Source organism: Rosa chinensis, chromosome 1, assembly GCF_002994745.2.
Source record: "Rosa chinensis cultivar Old Blush chromosome 1, RchiOBHm-V2, whole genome shotgun sequence".
NCBI classification, from domain to species: domain Eukaryota; kingdom Viridiplantae; phylum Streptophyta; class Magnoliopsida; order Rosales; family Rosaceae; genus Rosa; species Rosa chinensis.
Window position 1 is genome coordinate 30,722,272 of NC_037088.1, and position 18,615 is coordinate 30,740,886.

Sequence of the window (18,615 nt, forward strand, 5' to 3'; positions counted from 1 at the left end):
TTTTCGAAGAAAATCTGAATGCCAGTTACAGTGGCACTTGAAGAAGAACTTTTGAATGATCATGGACATTCCCATTTGCTGTCCAGTTGCATGACGCCTGTGAGTTGGATACGAAATAAGGATGTAAATGCTATAGAGGAATGCGAGCTCGCGAAGTGAAGCTACCAAGAAATTTTCAGAGTTTCTTCCCACAGTAGTCTTGCATCTTCATGACGGAAATTCTATTGAGATAATCTAGCCAGCAAGTGGCTCTAGTGTATGCCAGACACAGTGGCTATAGTTGCAGGGGAGAAAAGAAAAGCATAATTGATCCATACTACCATCAGGGACTTCTATTGCCCTCTGCACATCAAGCTAATTGAGTCGCAGTGGAGGAACGCATAATTAATTCAAACAGCAGGACCAACATTTCTTCTTGGAGAGATTCAAGCTGCTACTGAGGAGGACCATCTCTTGCCCAAAAAGGAATGTCTTTCTGCAGAAGTTTCATGGGCCAAATTACGTGAAGCTGGAGATGAGGAGGAGGAAAATTATGATGAGGAAAGTTACCAGGAAGAGGAACATGAGGTGGTTGAAAATGATGTTGATGTTCAGTCTATCTCTGTCTCTGGTGATGAGGGTGTGCATATTGCAGTGGATCATAAAGGACAAACATCTGAGGAGAATGGTTGTGAAATAGGCTCGTTAGATTCTGAAAATTTGGTTGATCATGCAGAAGAGCTTCAGGTTTACATCTCTCTCTCTCTCTCTCTCTCTCTCTCTCATGATCCTATAGGACATACTTTCAGACAGAAGTTCCACACCATTGCCTGTTCTGTGCGTAGAAGACGGATTGGTGATCTTACGGTTTTCAGAAATCTTTGGCATTCATGTACCCTTAGAGCAAGTGCAGCGGTTTGCCCATGACTGGTCAGAGTCAAGAAAAATCCTATGTGGTGACCTTGAGAGCAATTTTCATACTTGCACTGGTGGTTTTTTGCCCGAACAAAACTGACTCCTTCTTGACTACAGCCAAGAAATTAGTCATTCCCATGACTAATTTCATGACCAGGCAACAAACAGGCGAGCGGTTTGGAGAAGGAAGTCTGCAAGGGAACGTGGGCGACGTCAGCAAAACAGGGGAGAAGGAGACGCGCCAGCTTCGGAAGTGAGGGACAACCCGTTGACGCGTGGCGCCGCAATTGTTGAAAGACTGAAGAAACACACTTGTCGCGTAGCGACATGCATGGGCCGGCAGCTGCAGACCACGTGGAAGAGACCCGTTGGAGGCTTTGAATTCTGATCCCAACGGTCATGAAATCTCAGCTCTCCATTTCAATTAAGGATGCAATCCTACGGCTTACAATTAACATGTATATATATGCTTTGAATTCTGATCCAACGGTCATGAAATCTCAGCCCTTCATTTCAATTAAATGGGCAATCCTACGGCTTACAATTAAACATGTATATATATGTTTGTAACGTTAATAAACGGTAACTAAAAAAATTTAAAAAAATTCTAAACATTTCTCTATAAATAGCTACCATTTATTTTACAACTCACACCAAAAAATTTATCTTTCATAGTAACCCAATTTTGTGCTTCCTCCTTTTCATATAGATCTCATCTTCCAAATTTATTTATATCCAATATGGCTGAAGAAATGGGAAACACAGGTCCAATGGAGGGATATCAAACTGAAGATGATAATATCCAAGACAAAAGGAGATGGACGGATGAGGAAGATGTTCAATTGTGCAAGTCTTGGAAAATTATTGGGCAAGATCCGGCTGTAAGCACAAATCAGAAAAATAACGACTTATGGATGCGTGTGAGGCGACACTTTGTCGCAAATTGGCCCCAGAGCCGATCAGCTTCCTCTTTGCAAGGAAGGTGGAAAATTTTGAAGGTTGAACTCTTTGAGTGGCATTGTGCATTAAGGCAAGCAAAAAATTGGTACAAGAGCGGTTCGAATGCGGTTGATGAGTTATGTTTTTTTTGATAAATCATTTAATTTGTTGATACATTAAATTAAAATATTACATGATAAATAATGTAGTTGATAAATAATGATGTAATTACAACGATGTTTATATTTATACTAATTGATTTTTATTGTAAAACGGGATAGATACTTTTTTATTAAAATTATGACCTTTATATTTGTTGATAAATCTTATTGATACATTATAGTAAAATATGTCTTGATAAATAATATAGTAATTATAATATCGTTTTAATTGTAGTAATTGTTTTTCGTTATAATTAAAATATGTCTTCATTAAAATTATGACCTTTATATTTGTTGATAAATCTTATTGATACATTTTAGTAAAATATGTCTTGATAAATAATGTAGTAATTATAATATCGTTTTAATTGTAATAATTGTTTTTCGTTATAATTAAAATATGTCTTCATTAAAATTATGACCTTTATATTTGTTGATAAATCTTATTGATACATTTTAGTAAAATATGTCTTGATAAATAATGTACTAATTATAATATCGTTTTAATTGTAGTAATTGTTTTTCGTTATAATTAAAATATGTCTTCATTAAAATTATGACCTTTATATTTGTTGATAAATCTTATTGATACATTTTAGTAAAATATGTCTTGATAAATAATGTAGTAATTATAATATCGTTTTAATTGTAATAATTGTTTTTCGTTATAATTAAAATATGTCTTCATTAAAATTATGACCTTTATATTTGTTGATAAATCTTATTGATACATTTTAGTAAAATATGTCTTGATAAATAATGTACTAATTATAATATCGTTTTAATTGTGGTAATTGTTTTTCGTTATAATTAAAATATGTCTTCATTAAAATTATGACCTTTATATTTGTTGATAAATCTTATTGATACATTTTAGTAAAATATGTCTTGATAAATAATGTAGTAATTATAATATCGTTTTAATTGTAATAATTGTTTTTCGTTATAATTAAAATATGTCTTCATTAAAATTATGACCTTTATATTTGTTGATAAATCTTATTGATACATTTTAGTAAAATATGTCTTGATAAATAATGTACTAATTATAATATCGTTTTAATTGTAGTAATTGTTTTTCGTTATAATTAAAATATGTCTTCATTAAAATTATGACCTTTATATTTGTTGATAAATCTTATTGGTACATTTTAGTAAAATATGTCTTGATAAATAATGTAGTAATTATAATATCGTTTTAATTGTAATAATTGTTTTTCGTTATAATTAAAATATGTCTTCATTAAAATTATGACCTTTATATTTGTTGATAAATCTTATTGATACATTTTAGTAAAATATGTCTTGATAAATAATGTACTAATTATAATATCGTTTTAATTGTAGTAATTGTTTTTCGTTATAATTAAAATATGTCTTCATTAAAATTATGACCTTTATATTTGTTGATAAATCTTATTGATACATTTTAGTAAAATACGTCTTGATAAATAATGTAGTAATTATAATATCGTTTTAATTGTAATAATTGTTTTTCGTTATAATTAAAATATGTCTTCATTAAAATTATGACCTTTATATTTGTTGATAAATCTTATTGATACATTTTAGTAAAATATGTCTTGATAAATAATGTAGTAATTATAATATCGTTTTAATTGTAGTAATTGTTTTTCGTTATAATTAAAATATGTCTTCATTAAAATTATGACCTTTATATTTGTTGATAAATCTTATTGATACATTTTAGTAAAATATGTCTTGATAAATAATGTAGTAATTATAATATCGTTTTAATTGTAATAATTGTTTTTCGTTATAATTAAAATATGTCTTCATTAAAATTATGACCTTTATATTTGTTGATAAATCTTATTGATACATTTTAGTAAAATATGTCTTGATAAATAATGTACTAATTATAATATCGTTTTAATTGTAGTAATTGTTTTTCGTTATAATTAAAATATGTCTTCATTAAAATTATGACTTTTATAATAGATGACCATTCATAATAGGGTTTATATTTGTAGTAATTGTAATTTTCTGTTATCCTTTTTTTTATTGTTTTTTTATTTATTTCGTAGCGAGATGAAGCACATAAATTGTGGCATGCCGGGATGAAGAGAAAAAAGAAGCCAAAAAAACACAATTTTCAGAGTTTTGCTAGTTACGCTGTTGTGGATGGTTTTCAACAATTTAAAGACATTCCTAGTCATACATCTGGAGGAACATCAAATGAAGGAAATCAACATACGCCTACACAACCAATTCCTGGAAATTCTCCCATCAACTTGGACATGGATGTAGATGAGGTAATTGCAGGTGAAACTGCAAATCCCAATGTGAGGCCTCAAGGAAGGAAGACTGCCAAAGAAGCAATACGGAAAGGAAAGAAGGCAACGAAAGATCAAAGTCCTTTGTCAAACAGTCTCGAGAGTATAGCAAACAACCAAATAGAGGCAACCAAGGGCAAGAAAAAACTCGATGACAAATTCGCTCGAAGTCTCCAAGAGGAAGAGAAAAGAGCATGTATCCTCTTGCAAATCGAAATACGAAAAGAGCAACTCCTATTTCAAGAAAGGCAAGATCGAATTAAAGAGAGGGAAGAGCGAAATAAAGAGAGGGAAGAGCGTATTATGGAGATTGATACAAGTAAAATGACGCCAAATAAAAAGCGTTATTGGTCAAGAAAACAAAAGAAGATAGCAGAGAAAGAAGATCTTGAAGAGCAGCCGCCACCTTCTATGGGTGGATACTATCCGCAACCCAATTTTGGTGGTGCATTCCCACAACCAAATTTTGGTAGTGCATACCCACAACCTCCTTACCCCGGTGCATACCCACAACCACCTTACCCCTATGCATTCCCACAACCTCCCTTAACCGGTGGATTCCCGCCACCTCCCTTCACCGATGGTTTCCCACAACCCCCTTACCCCGGTGGATACTATCCACAACCTCCTTACCCCGGGGGATATCCTACACAACCACAATTTTCACCTTTCCCTACGGGTGATTCCACCAACCCTAACCTTAATGATGAGCCTTCAAACACAAATTGGATTTCTAGAGAGGATGAGGATTATGATTTAAATAATTAGCCCACAATCTGCATGTTTGTAATTGTATTGTACTTATTCCTAGTTTTTCATTTATGTAAGCGACAATTTAAGGAAATAAAAGTTGTATTTGGAAATTCCCCTTATTAAAGCACACACTTTATATTAAAAATCATAGCACATAATAAACATAATACAAGCCAAATTCAAATCACATTGACATAAAAAACATATACATTGGCCAAATTAAAAGCACACCAACTTTCCAAAACATAATACAAGCCAAATTCAAAGCACACAAACATAACAAAACATAGATATTAGCCAATTATTCCAAAAAATGCTCATTTATGATCTAGATCTCCATGTTACCTTGAACGTTCCAGAAATGCTCTATCAGATCCCCTTGAAGGTTTGAGTGACTATTTGCACTTCTAATGGCATCGTATCGATCCATGAATCCGTTGAAGTAATAACCATCTCTACCAACAGGATCGAAGTCATCACCAGTCGGTCCTTCCCAAACCTGGGCCAACCTGGGCCTCATATTGTTATCCTCTTCTTCATCGAACTCCAAATCGTCATCGCTGTCATCTGGTCTTTCATCCTCGATTATCATATTGTGTAATATAATACAAGTCAACATGATGTATCTGTAATACCCCGAAAAATCCAAATTAATTCCGTGGATTTTTAGAATTGATTTTACGGTAATAAGAGCGAGTGCGAAGTTTAGAGAAGTTGTGGAAGTAGTTCGAACGATTTTATTTTCGAAATCGAACGTTATTTAGGGGGGCATCAAAAAGTGACTTTTTATGCGTACCGAATTTGAGAAAATTTCCTTCATGAAAGTTGTAGAGCTCGTCGATATGATCGCGTGCATATGTGGAACGCAATATTCGGAGTTCGTATGAATAAGTTATGAATATTTGAAAATTGGAATTTTTCTATAAATAGGTGGAAAATCAGATTTTTTCGGAAGGACGAAAGTTTCTCAAAATTGCATTTTGGTCCCCCAAACTCTCCGTTCTCTCTCCTCCCTACGCAGCCGACCCGGTCGACCCGACCCGACTAGAACTCGCTCTTCCGGCGTCCTCCGCCGCGGACCCGGCCCTCCAGGTGATCGCTGCAAGCCGCCCAGTCGTCCTGTGACATCGCCTTGCCCCGCCGCTGCCCACAGAGCTGGATCGAAGCCACCTTAGTCGTGCGAAACCCGACCCGGCCGGAAAACCTCGACGCCGGCGATGCACTGGCCGATCCTTCCCATTTTCGTGATCTCCTCCTCCCCCTGATCATCCCCATGTAAGTCTTTCATCACGATTTTGTGTGTAGAACGCTAGATCAAGGTTTGACTTTTTCGACGTCCCTGATTCAATCCAGGATCTGATCAGACGCACCAGATTAATCCAAACTTCAAAGCTTGATCTAGGACGATCTAGGCCGAACCAGACTTAGCTCCAGGTACTTGACGGTTTGAGTTGACGAGCGTTCAGAATATTGATATATTCGACTTTTTAAAAGACGCAGCTGGATTAGAGGTGAGTAAACCTCACATGGTTCATATTACGAACCGAATAAATTTAATTACTTTATTTTTGTGGTAATTGTGTGAAAATATTTATGGAATAAATATTTGTTTTAAATCATATGGACTTGATCAACTACGGTCCATAGGTAAGTAAAATGATTTTATTATACAAATGAATTTCACGGTTTTTATACTTGAACTATAGTTGGTATTAGTAGTCATTCCTGAGCGGATGATTACGTATATACATATTTACGTGAAATATATATGTTGATTGGCGTGTGATTAGCATGATGAAATGATTGAGAATTGATTGGATATTATTCAAGCTATTAATCTCCCATTTAATTGTTGAATAATGAGATGTTGATCATGTGATGTGAAAGCTATTTTATATGGCCAATTGTGAATATGTGGAAATTATTTTAAGAAGTAAAGATTTGTCTTGAAATAATATGTCTCTTATGTGGGTGTACATATGCATAATTACAATCTAAAATTTATAAAGATTGTATGATGTGAATTTGATTATGTCTAAAAAATATAATTATGAAGCCGGGTGATTACAACAACCCCGTGCTTAAGTGAATTACTGGTAAATGTGCTTCGTGGTTATGCTTCGTGGTTGTGCTTCGTGGTTATGCTTCGTGGTTGTGCTTCGTGGTTATGCTTCGTGGGGGTGCTGCATGGTTATGCTTCGTGGGGGTGTTGCGTGGTTGTTAAGCTGTGGGCTTTAGTCCCTTCAGATAGTGCACTATTATACTCTTAGGAAGTGTGCTTACTTTGAGTATACATACCTTAGTTGTGTCTTTGGTATGCTGCGGCTTACCCGTACTTTGGGAATAGTACGTCGGTCCCTAGTACGTGGATTTATGATTTGATACCAGTCAACCTGGTTTTCCCGTGTTTTGGTATTATGGACCCTAACACGTGGATTTATGATCTGATACCAGTTAATCTGAAAATTCACTAAAAAGACTTATGTTATGTTGATCAAATATCTATCCATGATATATTTGAAATATGTGAAGGTGTTATGTGAAATTGATCAAATATCTATCCATGATATATTTGAAATATGTGAAATTGATCAAATATCTATCCATGATATATTTTGAATATGTGAGGGTGTTGGTAAAAAGAAAATCAAGCATGCATTGCTTTAATGTTATTTCACATATTAATGATGCAGTATTTGCTGATTGAGTTTTAAAAGAGAGTATCGAAAAATACCTACTTTTATGTTTATATGATTTTTGGAGTTATCTTGTGAGTGTGTTGATTGTTTACTTGAGTTATAATAATTGTAATTAAATAAATCAACAGTTCTTTCTTGTTTACTCACGAGCTTTGCAAAAAGCTTACCGGGTTTGGTGTTGTTGCAATCCCGGTACACTATTCAAATTGTGTAGCGGGTAATCTCACAGGTCAGGAGAATCAGGGCAGTGATCGTGCGGTTTAGAGTATTAGTGTTAGATTTACAGCATTTGTTTTGTGAGGAGAATTATACTCATTTGAGCTTACAATTTGATTTGATGAGAGTGTGCTGTAATAAGTAGCTTGAGGATTTGGTTTATGTAATATTAAGAGGTGTAAGGTGTGGTTGTTTCTGAGAGAAAAATTCAGAACGTTATTTGTATTGTTATTAGTCATGTTCCGGATTTGAATCCTTATTTCAAAATTCGGGGTGTGACAGTTTGGTATCAGAGCGTAAGGTGCATATTCAATGATTTGTCAATACTTTCCGAGTGATGGCCCGTCTGCAGCGGATCCCCATCGTGTGCTCTTCGGTATTGATCAAGTCATTGGTATGTATAGAGTGTTAGAAGTCATCTAGGACGTTAGGTCGTATTAAGAGTTATGAAATACCTTCTGTGTGTTAGTATATTGGTTATTAGGTACTTGTATTGGCATATGCTATGTTTGAGTGTTGTACAAGTTTTAACCACGTATTGCTATGCTTCTAAAGTAATGGACAGATTGGGAAGCATAATTAAGGATTGAGGTAGACTCTTAGATAGAGGTATAGTCTTATGTAGGAACATGATTTTTCTTTGGAGACAGTTGAGGATGAGGTGTAGGCATTTGAGGTTGAGCTGCCTGTTCCACTAGTGATTGATGTGATTTATTCTATTCTTAGGTTGAAATGGTGAAAAATGTTGAGGATTTAGGAGTAGTTGGAAAGAGAATTGATCTCACAACTCAAGATGATAGGAGTGTGAGAGATTATGAGATAGAATTATCTAGACTATTGGTTTAGGAGACGAATGGATGCTAACTTTAGCAAGGTGTAAGGAATAGAGGTGCCTTATCAGCCTTAAGACTTTTCTGACTAAGGCGAAGTGTGATACTAGAGGACCTAATCCCTTGGTGTGTTGTGACAGACTGTGCTTGATGTCTATAATAGACTTTTGCGTGTGACTTCTTTTTGTAAAATGTTGTTCTATGTGGTATGTTGCATGATGCTAGCTAGACTTCTGTGTGACTTAATTGATTGTTAGGTTTTGAATGATTGTTTGTGATACATCATTATGAAAGAGGCGTGCAGCAGAGTTGGCTAAGGTTTTGAAAGAGTAATGGGTGGCCAAGGTTCGACCCTTGGTGTCGTTGTTGGTTTGTTTTTAATGAAAGACTACCACATTCATTCAGTCTTATTACAAGTCAGAAGCGAAATATAGTAATTGTCCAACGAAAGTTAAAATGCGGAAAAAGAAATACAATAACTAGAAGATTAATTATTTTTACTTCTTCCCCTTCGAATGGGAAGGCTCAGTGATCTCCTCCCTGAGTTTGGTGTTCTGATCAGAGACCTCTTCACTATCCTGTGAGTCAGAACTGGTTGAGTCAAGATCTTCCCAAGGAACATGAGGAGCGGTTCGCGGGCGAGTGGCAGCCCTTTTGCTGGTTTCAGCCTCAGGAGCAGGGTCCTTGTGGAGTGACGCAGCAACTTCTTTGCAAGGGAACCCAGGAGGGTGACACTGCATGTTATTGACCTTCTGAGCAAGCTTGTTTATTTCGGTGTGACAGCGGATCAAAGAGTTGTTCATATCAGAGATGTGGTCGATCATACATGTGACTCGCCAATCCGTCACCATAATACCATCACGGAGAGAGGAACGCAGTGCATCAATTGAGTCTGACAAGCTTTCCAAGGTGGCCACAGGCCGAGGAGCACTAGCAGCTCGGGAGGAAGAGGATTCGCTGGGATGCAGTCTGGGAGAACGACGAGGCAGAGGAGGAGGACTGCGGCTACGCTCACGTATAGGACGATGGTCCCCAGGACTCGTGAGGCCAGCGCGAGCGACCGCTTGACGACCCTCTTCTTCTAAAGAGAGAACACGATGTTGATTGACGCCCATGCGAGCGGTAACCTTGGTTCGAACCATGATGGAGGAGAAGGATTAAAGTGATGAAGAAAGGATTTGAGTTTTGAAAGAAAGGCTGAAGGTTGAGAGAAAATGGCGAAAGCTCTGAAGAAATTTCTTTTCTTTGGTGTGACCAGTCGCTTCCCCGGAACGCACCTATTTATAGAACGAGGTGAGCAGATCTCCACCGTTGGATAGACGATCTCTGTGATTTATTCTACGCGTTGGATTAAAAGTTGCCCGAAAACACGGAAAAGCTGTTGGCGCGTGGAGAGCGCGTAAGGGGACCGAGCGAATCTCGAGGCACTGTGGCAGACAGCTTTAGCCGAAAGTAAATTTGACTGCCGTAAATCACGAAAAGGATAAGCCGTGCAGGTGGGCTGTACATGGGCTTATCCTGTATCTATGCCCTTACTGTAGTTGTGGTTGGAGGCCCGTTGGGCTGAATCTCTGAAATAGTTTCGGGTGGAATTGTGGACCGGATTTCTGCAACAGTTTTGGGTATTTTTGTGCAGGATTGATGAGATGGTTGCGTTTAAATTTCGGGACGAAATTTCTTTAAGGAGGGTAGACTGTAATACCCCGAAAAATCCAAATTAAATTCCGTGGATTTTTAGAATTGATTTTACGGTAATAAGAGCTAGTGCGAAGTTTAGAGAAGTTGTGGAAGTAGTTCGAACGATTTTATTTTCGAAATCGAACGTTATTTAGGGGGGCATCAAAAAGTGACTTTTTATGCGTACCGAATTTGAGAAAATTTCCTTCATGAAAGTTGTAGAGCTCATCGATACGATCGCGTGCATATGTGGAACGCAATATTCGGAGTTCGTATGAATAAGTTATGAATATTTGAAAATTGGAATTTTTCTATAAATAGGTGGAAAATCAGATTTTTTCGGAAGGACGAAAGTTTCTCAAAATTGCATTTTGGTCCCCCAAACTCTCCGTTCTCTCTCCTCCCTACGCAGCCGACCCGGTCGACCCGACCCGACTGGAACTCGCTCTTCCGGCGTCCTCCGCCGCGGACCCGGCCCTCCAGGTGATCGCTGCAAGCCGCCCAGTCGTCCTGTGACGTCGCCTTGCCCCGCCGCTGCCCACAGAGCTGGATCGAAGCCACCTCAGTCGTGCGAAACCCGACCCGGCCGGAAAACCTCGACGCCGGCGATGCACGGGCCGATCCTTCCCATTTTCGTGATCTCCTCCTCCCCCTGATCATCCCCATGTAAGTCTTTCATCACGATTTTGTGTGTAGAACGCTAGATCAAGGTTTGACTTTTTCGACGTCCCTGATTCAATCCAGGATCTGATCAGACGCACCAGATTAATCCAAACTTCAAAGCTTGATCTAGGACGATCTAGGCCGAACCAGACTTAGCTCCAGGTACTTGACGGTTTGAGTTGACGAGCGTTCGGAATATTGATATATTCGACTTTTTAGAAGACGCAGCTGGATTAGAGGTGAGTAAACCTCACATGGTTCATATTACGAACCGAATAAATTTAATTACTTTATTTTTGTGGTAATTGTGTGAAAATATTTATGGAATAAATATTTGTTTTAAATCATATGGACTTGATCAACTACGGTCCATAGGTAAGTAAAATGATTTTATTATACAAATGAATTTCACGGTTTTTATACTTGAACTATAGTTGGTATTAGTAGTCATTCCTGAGCGGATGATTACGTATATACATATTTACGTGAAATATATATGTTGATTGGCGTGTGATTAGCATGATGAAATGATTGAGAATTGATTGGATATTATTCAAGCTATTAATCTCCCATTTAATTGTTGAATAATGAGATGTTGATCATGTGATGTGAAAGCTATTTTATATGGCCAATTGTGAATATGTGGAAATTATTTTAAGAAGTAAAGATTTGTCTTGAAATAATATGTCTCTTATGTGGGTGTACATATGCATAATTACAATCTAAAATTTATAAAGATTGTATGATGTGAATTTGATTATGTCTAAAAAATATAATTATGAAGCCGGGTGATTACAACAACCCCGTGCTTAAGTGAATTACTGGTAAATGTGCTTCGTGGTTATGCTTCGTGGTTGTGCTTCGTGGTTATGCTTCGTGGTTGTGCTTCGTGGTTATGCTTCGTGGGGGTGCTGCGTGGTTATGCTTCGTGGGGGTGCTGCGTGGTTGTTAAGCTGTGGGCTTTAGTCCCTTCAGATAGTGCACTATTATACTCTTAGGAAGTGTGCTTACTTTGAGTATACATACCTTAGTTGTGTCTTTGGTATGCTGCGGCTTACCCGTACTTTGGGAATAGTACGTCGGTCCCTAGTACGTGGATTTATGATTTGATACCAGTCAACCTGGTTTTCCCGTGTTTTGGTATTATGGACCCTAACACGTGGATTTATGATCTGATACCAGTTAATCTGAAAATTCACTAAAAAGACTTATGTTATGTTGATCAAATATCTATCCATGATATATTTGAAATATGTGAAGGTGTTATGTGAAATTGATCAAATATCTATCCATGATATATTTGAAATATGTGAAATTGATCAAATATCTATCCATGATATATTTTGAATATGTGAGGGTGTTGGTAAAAAGAAAATCAAGCATGCATTGCTTTAATGTTATTTCACATATTAATGATGCAGTATTTGCTGATTGAGTTTTAAAAGAGAGTATCGAAAAATACCTACTTTTATGTTTATATGATTTTTGGAGTTATCTTGTGAGTGTGTTGATTGTTTACTTGAGTTATAATAATTGTAATTAAATAAATCAACAGTTCTTTCTTGTTTACTCACGAGCTTTGCAAAAAGCTTACCGGGTTTGGTGTTGTTGCAATCCCGGTACACTATTCAAATTGTGTAGCGGGTAATCTCACAGGTCAGGAGAATCAGGGCAGTGATCGTGCGGTTTAGAGTATTAGTGTTAGATTTACAGCATTTGTTTTGTGAGGAGAATTATACTCATTTGAGCTTACAATTTGATTTGATGAGAGTGTGCTGTAATAAGTAGCTTGAGGATTTGGTTTATGTAATATTAAGAGGTGTAAGGTGTGGTTGTTTCTGAGAGAAAAATTCAGAACGTTATTTGTATTGTTATTAGTCATGTTCCGGATTTGAATCCTTATTTCAAAATTCGGGGTGTGACAGTATCGAAGGTCTTCTTTTTCCCAGCCATGAGCAGCTCCTCGAACAATACTAAAGCGCGACTGTAAAATGCCGAAACATCTTTCGACATCCTTCCTGTACCCCTCTTGAGCTTGGGAAAACTTCAGATCCTTCGGTCGTGTAGGCATTGGAATTGATTTTACGAAAGTCGCCCATTGCGGATAGATACCATCAGCGTGATAGTACCCTAAATTGTGAATCCTGTTATTTGCTTGAAATTGGACCCGAGGGGCTCGACCAGTAGTGACCTCGTCAAACAACGGGGACTTAGAAAGGACGTTGAGGTCGTTGCATGATCCAGGCATTCCAAAGAAGGCATGCCAGATCCAAGTGTCATAAGAAGCGACTGCTTCGAGGATGATAGTGGGCACATGTTTTCGACCGCTGTATTCTCTAGCCCAACCTGTTGGGCAATTCTTCCATTGCCAGTGCATGCAGTCGATGCTTCCAATCATTCCAGGAAAGCCCCTTCTCTCGGCTTTGGTGAGAAGTCTTCTGAGGTCGGCCGGATTAGGAGCCCGGAGGTATTTTGCCGAGTACAGATTAACGATTCCTCTTGTAAATCGTTTCAGAGCCTGAATGGAGGTAGATTTTGCCATCCGACAATACTCAGCACATTGATCTGCCCCTGCACCATAAGCAAGCATTCTTAAGGAACATGTCAGCTTCTGCTGGGGAAGTAGTCCGACTTTGCCTGCAGCATCTGATTTCTGGACCCAGTACGGGTCGGTACCACAAAGATCACTGGAGATGCGGTTGAACACATTGTGACTCATCCTGTACCTTGTCCGGAATATCTCTTCACTGAAAACCGGACGCTCCACAAAGTAATCTTCCATCATGTCTTTCCCTCTTGATTCCCTAAACTGCTCCTCATTCGGTGTACGCCCCGGTTGAGAACCCCGTCGTTGTGATCCGGAGGAAGCTTCAGCGACTGCTGCTACCACAAGAGCATTAGTTGTACATAGCTCTTCAAGATCTTCATCTCGAGATTGTCGATACTTAGCCCACAATCTCTTCATTGAAAGGAGGGAAGGAGAGGAAATGTGTTGGATCTGGAGAATATGAAAACGAATGAGATTTGTGAATATCAGCTTGTGAGGAATGGTGTGCTGCCTCTTGCTCAATTTATTTACAATTTTCACATAAAAAGTGATCAGACTTTGAGGACACGTGTCCACTCCTGGTTCGCCGTAATCTGATCTGAAATTTTAGATAAGATTACATCAACAATAACCGTTAGATTGAATAGTATGCAAATGATCTGGTCCGTTCAAAAAGTGTCGGTTGTGCCTTCACTCATTTCAAGGAAATTTGTCCGTTGTGCCTTCACTCATTTCAAGATAAATTGTCGGTGGCTTATAATTTGTCAGTTGTGCTTTCACTCATTTCAAAATAAAATGTCGGTGTCGGTGGCTCATAATTTGTCCACCTTAAAATATTTTTGAAAAAAGTAAATTGTATAATTATGACATTAATTATCCATAAATATTCATTATTAACCGCCTAATTTTTTTTTTTTTTGAATTTTTTTAAAAACCGATGAACAGTAAAATCAAAACAGTAAAATACCACGTGTGAACAGTAAATTTTGTGAACAATATGCATGAACAGTGAAAATATGAACAGTATTGGCCAGGCAAGAAAAACAACGGGTGCAAACTCATGTCCAGTGGCAGTGAATAGTAACTTGACCGGTCCAATTCTTGACTTCTCGACCTTGACATTTCTTGACTACGGGTGAACTTGCTCTTAAAGAAGGCTGAAAAAAGAGACCATAGGTACTCTGTTGCTAAAGTCTGAACATTTCTTCTTGGGCAAAGAAGTTAAAGTGATAATTTCGCCAATTATTGTGGCGAAATCAGAATCCAGCAAAGTTGAATATCGAACGGTTCGCGAAGGAAAATTCTACTTTTTTGCCTTGCATCTCACTTTGTGGTCGTTGACTCTAGTTGCAGCGAGAATGTAAATGCTATCGAGGACTGAGCTCGCGAACCAAAACTACCATGGAAAGTTCTTGTGGCCGACATACTTTTGGGGATTACTTCATTAGCTAAGCCAGCATGTGGCTGTATTTGATAATTAATTATTCTTACATGGTCTCTATCTTCGAAAATTCTGCTATCCACCTAGGTGGTTCTCACCTGGTGACGTGGCAGAACGACAGCCACTCATTTCATTTCGGGTTCTGAACCTATCATGTAGGAGCAATCGTGGTCGAAGTCGGAAAATCTGACTGGAAACCACCATGCACAGCGGAAACTTTCCAGCCTCAGGCTGCCGTCACAGCATCGAGCAAACTCAGGCAACCCTCCATCCTTCCATCCTCCCTAACACACCAGCAGGCATCGTCGACACCCCTCTCCACCTGACGGTTCCACGCAACATAGACTAGATCGAATCCCTCCGATCCGATCTGAGCCAATCAGATCCCGTCTTCGCTCCACTAGGTGACGCCGCCTCTTGCTGTCCGCCTTCCGGTCGTGGGAAGATCGACCCCAGCCCCACCCACAAGCCACCAAGCCAGCTAGCATGACCACCTCGCGTTTTGGGCAACGAAACCACCACGCAGCCTGAGCCTCCTCTCCGACTGGGTTTTTTGGTTTGCCACTGTTCTGTCAGCACTTGTATGCCACGCGCCGCTGTTAACAGACAGCAGGTGACCCTCACCTAGGTGGATAGCAGAAGCTCCGCTCTATCTTATCTTGAATCTGCATATGAAGCAGTGAAGAGGTGGTGCGTTCTGACAATATATATATAGCCTACATGGTGGCTTATATTAATGATGCATGATGGTATGAGTTGACTACAACATGTGCTCATCCACTAGGGACAACATAGGCTTTGTTGATTAGCCTGATGGTTTATATATATATTTGTATAAAGTTAAAGTTGCTACAGAGGCATGATCATGATGTCTGAGTAGGGCTGTCACTCGATCGGTTCGAATCGGTTATAGGTATTACCAACTTCAAAACCAAAGCTTTCGGTTTCAAAACTGAGCTACCAATTACCAACCAAAATTTTCGGTTTTTAATTATATCTATCAAATTCGGTATTTCGGTTTTCGGTATTACCAACTTTAGAATAACTAATTCTTTATAATATAAATTAGAATGAACAAAACTAGGTTTTTGAATTTTATAGTCATAAACGTTGTATTCATCTACTAATCATAGCTTTCTTTTGTATATATGACATCAAGTTCTAGCAATTTTCAATAAAACTAGGTTATTTAACCATCTTTGACTAGGTTACTTAAAATACATGTACTATTAATGTAGTATATGTAGTAATGTTCATACTATTATAAAAGTTTTTATGTTTATTTTTTAATATACATGTATGTATATTGAAAATTGTAGTATATAAATCTAATATTTAGATAATCGGTAGATTCGGTATTTACCAAAACCAAACCAATTTTTTTGGTAATTTTCAATTTCGGTTTTATCGGTCTCTGTTACCAAAAGGTCGGTTTACCAAACCTAAAACATCGGTTGGTATTCGGTCGGTTTGCTAATTACCAAACCAAGTGGCAGCCCTATGCCTGAGCCATATATAAAGATATTAAAAGTTGGTTCAATTGTCAACACTGGTCTCAAAGCAACAAGGAGCACGTGGCCCCTTAATATGCAGTGATTTAAAGCAAGAAGAGTTTGGGCACCGCGAAGAGTGCAGAAAGGACAATTAATTATAGCAGGAAGTTCGCGAGCGTTCATAGCCGAAGCCCATTCTCATCCCCGCAAATGGTCGCGAGCAGTTTGAAGACTTCATGAGGCAGAGAGTAAGTGCGGCAAATAAAGCTTTCGCTGGAATGGTTTTCTTTGCCCTCTGCTTCGCTTCTTGTTTTGAGACAATATTCCTAAGAGCCAGCGAAGTGGCTTCCACATCTACACTTGAGGTGATCAATATAGAGCCAGCTACCTAGGCAGAATATGCTGTTGTACACATCGTGAAGGTTCACTCGCAGTCAAAAGCAAATGCGCATGGGGGGCATTCCACTCTTCCCAAGTCTCGCCAACCCCTAGTTCAACTCGCTTCATTAAAGCTAGGGGGGCATATAGAGCATTTTTGTGGCGTAAGTTTAACGCCAGACTTCTGATTAAGACTTTGGTGTCTTAGTTTTTCTAAGGCCAACACCTGTGGCTTTTAAGTTTTTACCAAAATTCTTGCTCAAAACTTATGTAGTGTTTTAAGCTCTTTAAGGCCAATTCCAGTGGCCTAAAAATAAAAGTTTTTCATCCAAGTTGGTGATACTTTCTGGAGCATTTCGAAGACTTATGGTGAGTACATCATCCGCCAGTCTTTGTCTATCAAGTTTGAGCTAGATGATGGAATTCGAGCTTCATGGCCTAATTAAGAGGCTTATTTCCATGATTAGTCAAAGTGATTTCATTTGGGCCAATGCGAGTGGCTTTAAAGCGACGTCATTGCAGGACAGGACTAGTGCTGACTCAAGACCTCTTCAGTCAAGACGGGGAACTTTGACTTCGAGGTCTGGAGGGCAATGTTTGAGCCCAAAATAACAATTTTTCCCGACGAGGGAGACTCGAAGAAATCCGGGCCAATATCTGTGGCCCAAGCTATATATTTTCGATAAGCTCGGAATATATTGTTTAGAGGCTAAATAAAGCCTACTTGGAGGCCAACCAATCTTGGAGCAAATCTGAATATTCTTTGATTTATTATTAATTATGAAGATATCTGATAATTAATGGTGATTTGTTTGCTTGATTGCCAAGTACCGTGCAAGGGAGCAGATTGGGTTGATCAATTAAGGAAGGATACAATTACCCTTCACTAGCCTTCACAAGCAATAATTATGGCTGCCCATGCAACTAATGGCATGCACGTACAGTATATACTTCCATGCAATCATGCTTGATGGTGGAACATATATGTATGTATATGATATATATGATGTGGTGGCTCATGCATGATTTAATTAAGGAAGGGATATGGTGGACACGTGAAGCATGGCACAAGTAACAAGGGATATATATATATACAATTGCACATGCATGGCAGATAGACAATTAAGGAAGGTGAACTCCTTTGTTGCATACAAAAGCCAATACATGGCTAACATATTCACATACATATTGCATGGCAGATGGGTCAATTAAGGAGTCCCCGCGACGAGTGCTCGCGAAGATATATATGAACATATATACGTGCATATCCAAAAGCTCACGACCAAGAGGAAGATTATGTTCAGGACTCTGAGAGGCAATTAACCCTTGCCTATATTCTAGCGGCGATAGAGGATAATTATTAATTATCGCTTACGATAGATATCAAAACTATTAAGAGTTTTGATTTGATTCAGGGCCAATAACTGTGGCCTAAAATATAGTATTTCATTCCTCTTAGGACGGTGAATCAGCAGTAGCCTATATATAGAGGCTGAAGACGATACAAAAAGGCTCTCTCTCAAATCAATCAATCCCAGCGATTACAAAGCCTCCCCGGAGCAAACCTTCAACCTCGTTGAAACCCGGTGACCGCACGCTAGTCCTAGTCTCCTCGCGAGTCGACTG

General features: G+C 38.3%; 1 long non-coding RNA gene across 1 annotated transcript; it reads left to right on the forward strand.

Moving 5' to 3' along the window:
* Positions 1–221: 221 nt before the first annotated feature.
* LOC121051033 lies at positions 222–15,176 on the forward strand. Its single transcript, XR_005804873.1, has 3 exons — positions 222–726; positions 14,834–14,853; positions 15,025–15,176. It is a non-coding gene; the product is annotated as an uncharacterized LOC121051033 (long non-coding RNA).
* Positions 15,177–18,615: the final 3,439 nt, after the last annotated feature.